Source organism: Pyxicephalus adspersus, chromosome 8, assembly GCF_032062135.1.
Source record: "Pyxicephalus adspersus chromosome 8, UCB_Pads_2.0, whole genome shotgun sequence".
Classification (NCBI taxonomy): domain Eukaryota; kingdom Metazoa; phylum Chordata; class Amphibia; order Anura; family Pyxicephalidae; genus Pyxicephalus; species Pyxicephalus adspersus.
In genome coordinates, this window is record NC_092865.1 from 28435974 (window position 1) to 28450941 (window position 14968).

General features: G+C 37.8%; 1 protein-coding gene and 1 long non-coding RNA gene across 5 annotated transcripts in view; one reads left to right on the forward strand and one right to left on the reverse strand.

Moving 5' to 3' along the window:
• The window catches only part of LOC140336213 (uncharacterized), a 10685-nt gene extending 3781 nt beyond the window's left edge, over positions 1-6904 (forward strand). The window contains exons 2-3 of the long non-coding RNA XR_011921838.1: positions 146-267; positions 6353-6904. This is a non-coding gene — a long non-coding RNA (uncharacterized lncRNA). The remainder of the gene's footprint in view (positions 1-145; positions 268-6352) is intronic.
• FNBP1L (formin binding protein 1 like) overlaps positions 1-14968 on the reverse strand; it is an 89639-nt gene that overhangs the window by 55047 nt on the left and 19624 nt on the right. The gene's annotated exons all lie outside the window — the stretch shown is intronic.

Sequence of the window (14968 nt, forward strand, 5' to 3'; positions counted from 1 at the left end):
CTCATGTTCCTATGGGAAAGGCATTGTTAAAATGGAACATGTTAACGCCAGATCAATTTAAGGAGTTTATTTTATGTAGTCTTACGTAATGAATATTTCAACAAGAAGAGACCCATGTGGCATAAACATAACTCTTTCCATGCAGGACAGGCCACAACTGAGCTGGAAGGAAGTGACCTAAACAAAGTCATCGAGTGTTTCTTGGTAGAAGACCAGCCCAAAGTTTTACTCAGCCAGAAACCACCCTGACCGGGGTCAAAGCACAAGGTATACAATTAACAAAAGAATTATGCAATTAAAAAAAAGGAAAAAAATTCAGCCAATGTTGAAATACATACATAAACTCTAGAAAAAGTTTTACATAAATGTTTTTTTTTCCTTAGAATTTACACAACTTCTGCAGATAAAAAAAAAAAAGTCCCTTGCCTGCCTACATGCCTAAAATGAGTACTCCATCGAGATCTTTCTTGTACTTTCCTCCTATGAGCTGACTAAATGCTCCCCACCACAAAAAATGAAGGCGTTTCATTGCATCTGGAATGCACCTCAAAAGCCAGTCCGCAAAATCCCCTATTATTTAATGGAACTGTACACAAGGCATCCAGAAAATCAAGAGCCGCAAAAATTGCCTCAGCCAGTATCAAAGCAAACAAACTCTATATGGCTTATTTATGAAACAAGAGGAAAAAGTGCCAATGCCTTCCAGAGCAATCAAATGTCAGTGTTTTGTGTCAAAACAAATTTGTCAAAATCAGATTCAGAACTGGACCATTTTGTTTAAATAATCATCAGTAGCAGCAGATAGCATAAAAAAAGCAGTGCATGACATGTATCCAGTTTATATATACTTGAGGTTTAATGAATATTATAAGCAATTATCCGAAAACTAGACACACATATTGAATAGCCTAAGCTGCACATAAGTATGGACTTCAGCCGAAAGGAAGGGTTTCCCAAATCACTTCTTGTCTCCTGGATAGTAGGCATCAACAGGACCTTCGATATGTCTTGTGTTTTCAGGCACCCGGCAAACATGCATGTGCTGGCCTACTCCAGACATGGATGCTCACCTAAACAACAAATGTACTCATTTTTATATTGGAAGATACTACTGACCCAAATGGCAAGCTTAGGAAACCAAAACAATTTCAGATTTTCAGTAAAATATAGCTAGACAGCAGTCCTGCCCAAAATAGATGCTACAGCTTTGTGTTGTTGCCAAGATGATAAAAAGCATGTGTTACCTTCATATATATCTCAGGGATATATACAGCATTCAACCTGGAATTTTTTTTAAGCTGGGTGGGAAGAAATTGTAGATGGATGTCAGCCCCTGTATTGCCGCCCAACTCTTCAGTAGGCACCTAAAAACAGCTGGGTGGTTACTGGAAAGTGCCGGGTGGTGCGTAGGGCTAAAAGGGGCTGGTGAGAAATATGCCATTGAATATCAAGTTTACTGAAATTAGATTTATTATTTGACTATAAATTTCTGCAATGACTTATTAACATCATTTTATTGCGAAATCCAGAAGTATTATCTATTTTATGATTGGTTAATGAACATTGCACAACCACTTGGCACCAATATTAAATTTGGCCAATTTGGCCCAAAAAAAAATAACTGCAAAAAAAAAAAAAAAAAAAAAAAAAAACAACTTTTAGCAATGTATCTCAGTAAAAGCTTTTACTGCAAAAGCACAATCCCAAAAGTATAACATAGAAGGTATAATTGGTGCCAATATTACAGGTCCACGTTCCCCCTGCTGTTACATCCAGTTAATCAGATGTTTCCATTATCCTTCTCTCCCTAGGAAAGTCTTGTCCAGCTGCATCACATGTGATGGTCCCTGGCTTAGGAATGATGCAGTAAAGGGAGTGGACATATATAAACACACTTGGGATCACTATGTAATTACTGAGCCTATGAGCAACCATTTATACATTTCCAAAGCAATGACACACTCAGACTGACCAAAATCAATGAGCCTTAATTACTTATTTTGCAAAATCCCATGATCCCTGTATTGGATTTTTTACGCCATTCTACCAGGCGCAAAAAATAGAAAAAAAAAAACAAATGTCAGGAGAAGGCTGGCTCATGGCTGAGCTTTAGGTTAGTCATTTAAATAATTGTTTCCCTAGGAAAATAGTCAGAACAACTGGAAAAGATTCAATCGATGACCAAGATCAGAAAACTCAAACATGACTCAAAATGTTTAACAAATATGTTCCTGGCTACCTAGAAAACTTAAGACTATTGAAGTGTACGTAAAAAAAGGAATTAGTAGGTTACCATTATCATTTTTTCTTTATTACTTTAAACTTAGCACTTTCTTTTCAAAGGTGACAAGGTTTACCTCAACTGCTTGACAAGGTCAATGCTAACCCCCCCAGACACGCTTCTTTCTTTATGGTTTCTGGATTCCCTGCAAGCCTATTTAACTAATTGGTGAGTGGGGGTGATGAATTTCATCAAGAGAAGGGTAATGCTTACAAAGACCCCTGCTGCCCACCGCCCCATTCAGCACACGAGGGGGAAACTCAAAAATACTATCATGTGACTACTTTTACAGATCTCAAGCAGCTGCTGTATTAAAAAGAAGCAGAAAGTAAGAGGTTCCAATCAAATGAAGCAGTTTCCTTTGTCTGGGTAAACATACAATATATGAAAACAAGGGGTTGCAGGCTACAAAACATCTTTGCATGCATAATTACTCACATTTATACAGAATGCACCATGGAGTTGACTATGTGTATAACACAGCTCGCATCTAATAGGTACTGAACTATAGAATAGAAGACATCAGTTTAGCCATTTGCAAGGATCCTGCGACATGGGTGGTTATAAGAATAAGTGCAATAGCTTCTTGAACATGAAACAGGTTTTCAAATATAACCTTTTGCCTTTTTTCTGTCCATTGACAGCTCTCATAAAGAGTCTTTCCAATTTATGTCTGCACTTTTATTAAATACATATATATCATCTATACCAGGCTATTTGTAGGTAAATCATGACTTCTAACAGGAATGGGGTTCTGGATCTCTATATATATGCATTCAGTAAACTTTACTAACATTTAGCAAAGTAGAACATATGGCATTGCATATCAACTTCAATGACCTTCTCAGAAATGTGAAAACTTCTGATTGATCCTTCCAGAAACCTTGTAGCTAGATAACTTTCTGAGAGTTCTTCCTGTGCTATATTCTTATTAAATTAAATTATTTCGGGGGTGACATAGCCATTTGGCCATACTGCTGAACAGTGAGTGACCAGACAGTATATTGTCTTTTTTGTGCTTATTAAATGTATTGTAACTAAAGGCAAAGTAAATACGCCATGTTTAAAGATGCTCATTCATCATGCTTGAGAAGAAGTACTTGAGTTTGATTTCATAATCCTGTATGAAAAAGAAAGGAAAATTACAGTAACTTATTCAAATTTGCTCTGGACTTCCAGCAGTAAACTAAATCTGATAACCGAACTCAATCTTTATGGAATATGCCCACCATTAGTGTAAAAAGAATAGAAAAAGCAATATCTAAAACTGGATGACATACAAGGTACAACAGACGTCAGCCTCCTACACTAATATCTCATACAAATCCAGCACATCCTCCTAGGAGACATCTCAAGATATTTTTAAATCATATCCATCGAGACTCAGAAATATAAAAAGATAAACAAAAGTGACAGAAGGTGTGAGAAGTGGAAAAAAAACCTTATCTGTAATGAGCAGAAAATAGATGATAATTTAAAGAAACATATGACGCTACAGCAGTTCTGGGTAATCCAATTACACTGGTACACACAGTCCAGCATGGGCAGCCAGCCAGTACATTCACTGCTACGTAGTGGTTTGTCATCCTTTCATCATTTATGGTCATCTGTTCTTCAATACAGCAGAAATTAGCCGGGATTTGACAGGCATACATTACCATGTGTGGCTGTGGTGTCATCAGTTCCAGACCTGCATATCTTGTAAATATACGGAGACATGCAAAATATGAGCAGCAAGAACCGACATGCTATATGTGTGCTGGTACACAGAAAGCACCATTTCATAATATAGACTCGTCTGAACACATGATGTCAGCTAACATAACGGGAATCAGACATGGTGGGGAGAGATAAACAGAATCATTATCAAACCACAAACTTGGCACCAGAGAAACGTGCAACTAACCTTGCTGGTTACTACTTCTGAAAATGTCATTTGCCTGGCTCTCATGCTAACCTACATGCTTGTGTCACTGAACCCCAATGATCATTGTGCACCACAGGCCTTCTGACTTTCCTGATCAGCATACTGGATCCAGCTGATGGATTTAAAGTGCTGAAAAGCATGACAGCCAATATTTCTTTTTAAGCCCATGATGGGCTTTGTATCCCTTTGTGACAAGTTTATCTTAAAGTGTTTTTAAATTTAGGAACACAACTGTACAGCCTTATTTATACACCTTCCTGTTTTCACATCTCTGTACAGTTTGGATTAGGTTTTTTCTAGCCCATGCAGAAATATTGGTATACCGCTGAATCAAGAAGTGATCAGTCAGAAGACAGACTTATGTAGTTCCATGCACTTCATGTTTTGGGATGACAACGCCTCCAAATTTTGTCATCCCCATAACAAAGGTGTTTGTAATTCATAAGGAGGAACCGAGCAAAGAAAATAACATGCAAAGGTGTACGGGAACTTGTGGTCAATTCTGTAAAAGCTAACAGATGAGCAACTAAAGGAAAAATAAATTGTATATAATGCTGATTTTTTTCCTTTCTCCAGAAACATTAGAAGGCAAATCTTAATAGCAACAATCCATGATATGTCGTGTTTAAAAACGCCAGTTTGCCAATGGCTAAAAAACAAGTAATGTTATTTGTCAGCCAATCTCTTTTTACAGTATGTGCCGGACAATGAATGTTGATTGGTTATTGAGAACCTAAATACATTTATTTGGATTTCCAGGAAGAACTTAATATCAAAAATGACCTGGAAAGACACTGTTAGTACTTGGCTGGTATGCAGGAATTCCCCCAGTTGTTTGAAGTAGTCAGACAAGAGTGAATGTCTAAGAAGCTGAGCAGCCAGAGGCAATTATCTCCAATTGTGAAATAATCTATTTCCAAACATGTATTTTCACACAGCTTGGCACATGGAATTCAACTTTCTTTGCAAGTGTGAAAATACCAGGAGGTATGACCTGTAGATTGCAGGAAGATTTTCAGCTATTCTGATAGCAAATGTGTTATACATGAATCTGTGTTGTCATGTAAAGTTATAGATTGAACTTTGTTATAGAACAAAAAAATACAGTTCTATTACTGTAAAACCTGCAGTCCTAAAATACATTTCTACTGTCTATCTCTTGAAAGATCAGCAGTGGCTGGAAAAAAAAGTCATGCAGAGAAAACAATTGGAAGTCATCTTGCATGTCCCTTACTTTATGAGGGGAAATATTCCCAGTAACCCTTTGCTCACAGATCATTTATGGAGGAGATCAGGTGCTAAAAACATGAATAACAGTGATTTTGAGGTTGCTTGCTATAATAAATAGGTATTTTTCTTTGTTTTTATCACTCATTATCATTAGGCAAAAATGCCACCAATTAGAACACGGTTGCTTTTAAATTTCAACTTTTCAGTAACAATACAGGCCCTAAAGAACGCACATTACAGCCTGCAAAAAGATCAGGCAGTGTTTATAACCTCCCTGGTAAAAGAAAGGCTTTTTTTACCTCATCTTTCAAGATGGTAAAATGCTGCCCAATGCAACAGGGGTTGTAATTTACACTCCAAAACCCCTTCACCTTGCTTGTAATACTACTGATCCTAAGAGACCGCAAACAGTACTGCATAGCACAACCAGACACCATGTAGTTAGACTGTAAAATTATAAAAAGTATGTGCAGTACTACAATAAGTATTGCACATAAAGAGGTGTAAAAAAAATAAATGCCAAAAAAACTGCAAATATTTTTTTTCTTGTCTGCATTAAAATATATTATAAAACAGAACTTTATAAAACAGTCTCTCCATAAATCAACTCAACGTGTTTTGCCACTATAAACTAGTTTACTATGTTAAAAACAATTATAGCAATTAAACCATTATAAGTATTAAACCACTTTAGAAACAAAACCAGATGTACTAGTCCTGTCAACCTATCCACCCTGCCCTATAAATCTTAAAATACAATTTTATTTATGCTGCGTCACATACCTTTATATACATAATATTATAGTTTCTGCATCAGTGAAATATCTTGGGTAGCACAAAAAAAATGTAGCCGAGTAACCTCGGCTGAAGCCAAATCAAAGTCCTTATTTTAACACATTGTTTTTTTTCTACAGCAATGAAAAATCAAGAGATTTTACGCAACTGCTAAAATCAACAACAAAGATACAACATGACAAATCAACTTCTAACCAGTAAAAGATTGTCCAAAACTGTAGCATGATATACATAAATATAAAAAGATGCATATAGACAATAGAAGAGAATATTCTTTTCTATTATTTCAGGGATTAGGTTTTGTTATATTAGAGTTCCAAGTCCTTCTAGCCTGTTTGGGCTTGTTTGTTAGTAGGATGATGCATGTACACAGAATAGGAAAGCCTCCTCAAGGGAAACAATAAAACAATTTTTCATGTACCCATCCTGTTTATGTGATGGATGTCAGACAGATCAGAAGCCATGGGGGCGTATAGAGCAATGTTGTTGTCACAGAGGTTCCATGTCTACTAATAAATGTTTCTATTACCGTCTGTTACCACACAGTTCTAAAAGGTAAAACATCTATTACACAAATAGTAAGAAAATGGATAAAGTTGCAAGACTCCCAAATTGCTTCATAATTATATATATATATATATATATATATATATATCATATATAAGGACCCGAGCTGGAGTTTCATTTTCATTGATTGTGTGCCAATTCCCCCACCTACTAGATTGTAAGCTCTTTGGGGCAGGGTCCTCTTCTCCTCCTGTGTCACTGTCTGTATTCGTCTGTCATTTGCAATCCCTATTTAATGTACAGCGCTGCGTAATATGTTGGCGCTATATAAATCCTGTTTATTTTTTTTCTTAATGTAATCAGTTTAAATTGCCCAGGTTTGTGAGAGATTTACTATAAACACATTTAAAAGCATGCAGGAAGAACTGGCCTTTTATATCAAACATCCAGCATGCTTTGAAAACATACAAGCAATCTGAAATAGAAAGAACCTGTTAAGTTTAAAGAAAACATGGGCAAAGAAGGGCAAGAAAAGTGATGCAAAGTGGTTTGTGGATAGAGCAGTGACTCACAACATATACATATTATAATTATATATAATATAACTCTGGAATAGGGAAATACTTTTTAAACAAAGGAAGCATACTTGTGCTGACTTAGATCTGCAAGTGTTTTCTATATTTTTGCAGTGATCTGGTATAAAACATTGTGTAGGTGCCTCCCGTAAGAAAGACTAGTTACTGTTGCAGATCCCCTCTTGTGCAGGGTGAGTTTTCCAGAATTTTGATGACATTCCATTCTTTTCAGTCTTCGCAGAAATTAACAGAGGATTCTGGCTACACAGCAATAAATACCTGGCAGAGGGGGTTTAAACTATCGCTTACTCTATCCAAGACTAGAAACAGTAGTAAAAATCAATAGTTTATGCCTAGCATTAGGCATAACATTAGTTCACCAGAAAACATATAATTCAATGGGTCATTCCCTGCTGGTCATCCGGCAACAAGATATTTAATGATCCAGAACAAAAGGCATTTCTATCACGTTAAGCATCATCCTGCAGCCAAATCAAGGTATTATTATTATTATTATTATTATTATTATTATTAATATTAATAATAAACAGGATTTTTTATAGCGCCAACACATTAGGCAGCACTGTATATTTAATAGGGGTTGCAAATGACAGACAGTGACACAGAAGGGGGAGAGGACCCTGTCCCGAAGAACTTTATATTTTATGTTCATGCCCTGATTCAGTATTAGGAATGAATTAAACCAAGCCAAAGCTCCTAGATCTAGAAGATAAAATCAACATTTTTAGGTGGTGCTTACTGCCTGCGGTGGTAAAAGTAAGAGCCCACTTATCCCATTACATGTGTCCATTCAGACGCTGACAGGGAAGTGAGGGATCACATGAGGTAGAGGTGAGGTAGAGCTGGCAGAACACATTGCTGCATATGCTGCTCTGCCAACTAAACTCTGCATAACCTCTGCACTCACAGATTGTTATTACCCAGATATCAGAGGAGGAAATAAGATTTGAGTGAGAGCTGGGCCATATAGACCAGGTATATTACTTGGTTCTTTTTACCTTGGCTGTGCCAGAATAGATCTAATTGCATAAACCTTCATTTAGCTCATATATTAATTTTCCTGGATTATAGAAGTCATAACATTGCAAGTACTCAATGTCAATCATTTTTGGCCACTGGGTGGTCGCCAATAATGTAAACACAGCATAAGGTGGCTCAGAGGTAGCAGCGCTAGGTCCCGGGTTTGAATCTTGACCAGGACACTATCTGCATGGAGTTTGTAGGTTCTCCCTTTGTATGCGTGGGTTTCCTCCAGGTACTCCAGTTGCCTCCCACATTCCACAAACAAGCAGTTAAGGTAATTGGTTCCTACCCCCAAAAAAACAAATTGTCCTTAGACTGTATAAACGCCATATAACTATGGTAGAGACATTAAATTGTTGAGGGACAGTTAGTGACATGACTATGAACTTTGTAAAGCGTTGCGTAATATGTCGGCACTATATAATTACTGGATAATAATAATAATACAGGAGTTATGAAGTCCCCAGCTCCTTCCCCAGCATGCCAAGAATATGCCATTCTGTACACTGCAGGTTGAATGCATTGTGTAGAATAAACAAGTAATTTGGGCAAAAGATGTAGCATGTCTTAAAACTTAAATAATGTAACAAGCAATTTTTCTTAGTACTTTTTTCTTTTGGCTTTATTTTATATATATATATCATCAAAGTTTGCATGGACTTGTGATGGTAAAGTCAATGGGCCTGACTTTGTTAAAGCTTTCCAAGGCTCGAGAGTATGAAAGGGTATCCTCTCCAGCCTTGGTAAGCTTTAATAAATCAGACCCAATATGTTCACCAAGTCTCAAAGACAAAGCTTTACTAATAATAAAGAGCTTTGAACCGCCTCTATGCAATGCCAGAACAGCAGAGAAGGTCAGGTAAGGATGTGCTAGCCATGTAGGTCCCAAAGCTACAGATGAATGGGTCAAAAGAACCACAGTATGGGTTAGATCTCCTCTTTTGACACAATGGGTCTGATTTATTAAAGCCCTCCAAGGCTGGAGAGGATACACTTTCATCAGTGAAGCTGGGTGATCCAGCAAATCTGGAATGGATCTGATCCAGGATTGAAAACATTTGCTAACAAATAGCAAATGACTTTTTAGAAATATATTCCAGGTTTGCTGGATCAACCAGCTTCACTGACGAAAGTGTATACTCTGCAGCCTTGGAGAGCTTTACTAAATCAGCCATAATGTATGATTTGTGAAATGCATTAGTGAAGCCATCAACATCAATACACATTATGGCTGGTTCAGAGCTGCAGTGTGAGCAGGCAAAGATGTGCGGCTCTTGACAGCTGGGATCTTGCCAGAATCTCAGCTGCTCTCACCACAGAACCAGCATTTGCATATTTAGCAGAAGGCGGCAGTGAGCAGTACTAAACAGTTCACTACTGCCCCTATTCCTTTTGTATGGGGCTGCCGCAGTTTGGAGCTACATGTAGCATCTTCCCTAACGCAGCTGTGCACTGGCATGAGTTCAGTCTAACACTTTGGTATACAATGAGCGGTCTTTAGAAAAAGTTTTGCAGTTACAGAGGACTATACAATTTCTAAAAGCTGAAAAATATTATATAGCAAAGCGATCCCACAAACATAAAGGAACTAGTAAAATTTTTAAAATTATCCTACCAATGGCATATACAATCTAATTATTCCAGACAGCAAAAAAAAAAAAAATGTCCCGGGCATGTACTCTTTCTCTTGGAAAATGGTACTAATGTAGGGAGCAGAAGATAAGAATAAACTTGATGATTACCAGAAGAGCATCTACTGTAGACAACAATTTGATGTATGTAGATAACAATTAGATGTATGCAGTTCTTTACCTGATGTATATAGTAAGCAATGTCCTGCACAACCTTCAGTTGTGTCATCAAAATACTTCAGATGACAAATCCTTTACCAGTATCAGTTTAACAGTACCAGGGTATACAGTAGTGGGTAAACATATCATAACCTAAAACCTTCTCATGCAAACCTGTGGACAATCCCGGTTCATACCTGCACACATACAGGTTCTACCAGAATTACAATGTGCTGCTTACACACCACCCTGAACTTCCAAAAATCTATGACAACTTACTGCGCTGGAATCACGTACATGCACACAGTTCATTTGACATTTAAAAATATTCTTACTGACTCACTGACAGTCATACACATCAAAATCCACTTGAGAAGAACATGCCTATTTTGTAAAACTAAAAATGTTGCCTTATCACAAATTTAGATGCAAACAGATAGTAATTAGCGCTGTCTTTTTTCTAAAATACTTGCAGATTTTTTTTTAGTTCCATGACAAGCATTTTGTCAGGTAAAATCTTATTTTTACAACCTAAAAAGTTACAGCTAATAATGCCATCATTCACAACTGAACTATTGTTTTTATATTTCCTGAACATGGGTGAGCCGTTTTCTTTTGGCCTTTGCTCCCAGTATATTAGTAAAAACCTCTGATCATGGCAAGATAACTATATAGCAATAAACATGTTGGATAAGAGTTTCTTATTCATTTAGTTCTGTTTATGGGGAGGGATGGGAATGGGCATAAGGTTCTTTTGTGTCATCTTGTCTACTTTATAAAACATATATGCAGCACACACACACACACACACACACACACACACACACGACAACCAAATAACCCATAACCACTCATTAGACAGTATATATTATAGTTTTATCATTTGCGAGAGGCATTTATTTTCCATTTTAGTCTCATGAAAGCACAGCAATGGAGGAAAGGAGCCAGCTGTTAGGTAGCAGGGCCTATCTACATGGTGGAACCATTGTGATTTATGGCAGAGCTAGTAAATCATTACATAGGGACAGCACTGAAAGGAGACATAGTATTGTATCTGGACAATGTAAACTACCTTGTCTCTAACCACCACCAGTAAATGACTCTGAATGTTTACACATACCATTGTGGGCACAGGGCACATACCATTGTAAGTTAAGGGCACAGAGGGGACTGCTATTATTTTGTAGGAGTCACCAGGAATAACAAGCATAGAATCCTTCAAATGAAACAGCTGGAAGGTTTGAAATGAACATAAATGAAATGTCACAAGCAGCATGTGCCTTAAACTATTAGCTAACTAGCTGCGATACACAGAGCCTATTAATCCATATATGAAGTAATAAAAAGCTCAGCTTAGAACTATCTGTATATATGCGGGCATAAAACTAAACTGAAGTCCCAAGAAAAAATTCTGGTTGGTTGCAACAAGTAACAGCAATTATTATTATTATTTGAAGCTTTATAATTTGAATATTGCTATTATTATTCATGGGGGTTCTTATTGATTTAAAATACACCTGTTCCTAGATTATGGATATTAAACCATCTATATATTCCTAAACCTAGATCTTCAAAGTGAACAAAAGCCCTGGAGTGGCGTTTTAGTCCGTTTCTAGGGCTGAGTACACACCTCCAATGGTTCTTGCTCGATAATCAGCTTGGGGCCAATATCGGACGAGAATCTGGTGTGTGTACTGTACCCGTCGTCCATCGTTTGAACGACCTTCCTGGCGGATCCACAGACGATGGACGACGAACCATCGTAGTGCAAGGGAAGGGGGAGAGAGCGCAGCAGGGTGCCGTTCCATCGTTCTCCCCCTCCCCTCTCCATAGAGGAGAACAGTGCTGTATGTACAGCGCTCGTTCATGCATCATGTAGTCCTTAGTCGTGAAAGATCTCTTCCCACAACAATAATTGCATGTGTGTATGTAGCTTAACAGTTTAGAAACACCCGCTGTTTGTTTACATTGCCAAGATTCCTCTCACATAGAAAAACTGTCTCAGGAAATGTGAAGATGAATTTCTTTATAATGCTTACAGATCGAGAGATGAACGAGGGCTTGTTTTCTAGTGCTTTTACAGCTTACTCAAAGTCTAGATACTTTAGTGGGCAAAAGGTTAAAGGTTCACTTTAACAGTAAAAAGAATTCAAAATACCTATAGCCATGAGAGGAACTCTGCTTCAACATGTCAACCAGAGCAAGCTGGAAACTGGAAACAAAAAAAAAATCTTTGCATATATGAATCACTTTTGCTTCTATAGGTATGGTAAATCACCAAACAGAAACGAACTGAGGGGTTTTAAAAACCGGGCCAGGTACTTTGTACGATTGAATATATTTTTTTAATTGATATTTGGATAGATTAACCAAGAATAAGAATTGATCATTCTTTCCAGTACAGAGTAATTATCAAACAAATGGATGGTACCACATGGGCCTGCCTGATTAGATACAAGTTGCTTGGATAGTTTTGATAGGTCCTCATGATACATGGTTTTGGTAATTTTGAAGATGACTGTATGGAGATTGATTGGTCGGCTTGTAACATGTACGGTGAAGCTTAGAGGGCGAACACTGTAATTAACCATTATCAACAGATGAATAAACCTTTAGGATTATTAGAAAAAGGTTGTCTCCCCAAAGACTAAATACTTGTATAAAGTTAAATGTTGTCCCACATATTACTTATTTGTGTCAGAAAAAAGTAGAAATAAATGTAATATATCAGGGATGACCATTAAAACACTTTATACGACAAGACTAAGCCAAAATAGAAGTTACAGGGCAGGGGAATAAAACAAAGCAAATAAATAAAGCGTTGTCAGGGAAGAATCTTGTGAGCTAATATACCGGTAACCATTAGGAATACACTGTGGTAATGGCAGATCTTATTTTATACAAGTTTTGAGCAATTTGTGCCAGAATTGCCTTAAGGCTATCAACAACAGGAAGTTTAAACAGTTCATTATAAGGATGAAGCCACCGAAACCAGACAAACCAACCACACGCTGTTCAAAATGTACATGAATTCTGAATGAGAGGCTCCCCACCACCAGCATCAGCATTTTTACTTCTTTCCAGCTTAGCATCACAGTCACACAACCTGTGCACAACTTGCTGCACGGCAGGAAAGTCAAGTTAGAAAATCACTTAATTATCTCCTGGGGTCCCAGCTTGCAAACAAGAAAGATATCACCTCTGTTGTTTTCAGTGGGCATAGTTCTAAAGCTATGTACACACGATAGATGGTTGTTGTCCAAAACGAAAAGTAGTGCCCTTTCCAGCAAAAATCTTACATGTGTACAGTGGTGCCCCAATGTTGTTCATAAATTTGCCCTGGACAATTGGTAAAGGAGAGCTGTACATGTTCCTATTGAGCGGAGCACAGCAGGGTATGGCTCGCTTGTCCTCCCCCTCCTCCTTTAAATAGAACAGTGCTGTATGTACACACAGCACCTATTTGTTCTCTTCAGTTATCAAAATCAGTGTTCTCCCCAGCCCATTTTAGCTGGGTGCACCACCTGGCACTTTTCAGCATTTCAGCGTTAGGTCACAATTCATGGGCTTCCACCCGCCTACAATTTATTCCCACTCAGCTTAAAAAAATTTCTGGGTTAAGCACTGAAAATGATTAATAAAAGATTGCTTCCATCAACAGAAATATGATGTCTATACGGAGCTTAACAAGCAAAATAACAACCTGAGTGGAAATTAGGACAAGTCTACACAAACTGTACAAAAATGGGGAGTAGCCAACTATCCACCAACACATCCAGCCATTACTCTAGATCAGTGGTCTCCAACCTTCCTGACGTCACTAACCACTATTTTCATGGACTCTGGACTGCGCATGCTCGGGGAGCCGTGTGTCACTGAAAGGGGTAGAAACGTCCCCCAGAGTGACATCATGATGTTAGAACCTGCCCTCTCTCCCATCGCAGGTCTGAGCCTACAATGGGAGAGACACGATGGTCCAGAGACACAACCCGTCCAATGCCTGGAGCCTGTGATACATACAGGAGACATGGTCTGCATCTCTGGCCAGTGAGCAATCTCACCAATTGAATTACAGGCAGAAACAAAAACCTGGCAGAAATGGTAACTAAAATTTACTGTTGTAAGTTTATCATCTTTTGCAAGGTCAAAAAAAAAAAATAATTAAAATGGTTGGCCAAAATAAAGAAATTAAGATATGTACAGAATAACGAAATAAAGATGTTTGTGTGTTTTTTCACAAAGTTATACTTCTACCAAATTTGGTAAAGAAATCCGAGCAGTGGACAATTCCCTATACAGTGTGGGATGTCTGCCATTGAAAACAATAGCTGAACAGAACCCAAATGTTCTGCCAGGTGGTTGTGCTGTTAACTAGAAATTCATCAATTAAATAAATCTCTACACAGGTTTACCACATACATTGATTCCGTGCATGGCAACCATAAGGTAAAAGCAACTTATAAGAAAGGCAGCTGTACACCACAGGCAAATGACCGCCATAAAACACACGGCACTCTGCAACTTCCCACAGTAAAAGCGTTGTCTAGGGGGAAAACGGTTAAACTAAAAACACGCTGTTTCTATTAAGTAAAAACATATTTTTCCCTTTCCCCTTGTTCAGCTGGAAGTACTAAAAAAATGACATATTCTAGAGAACAACGAGTCAAATTTCTGCCAAGGCATTCATACAAGCTGGATGTGTAAGCTCACAATGGACAACTGAGGTAAGGCGATAGGAATTCCAGGCTGCGGACAATGATTTCTCAACACATAAAGCTGAACACAAACACTACATATTTCCTTTCACCAATAAGTCAAG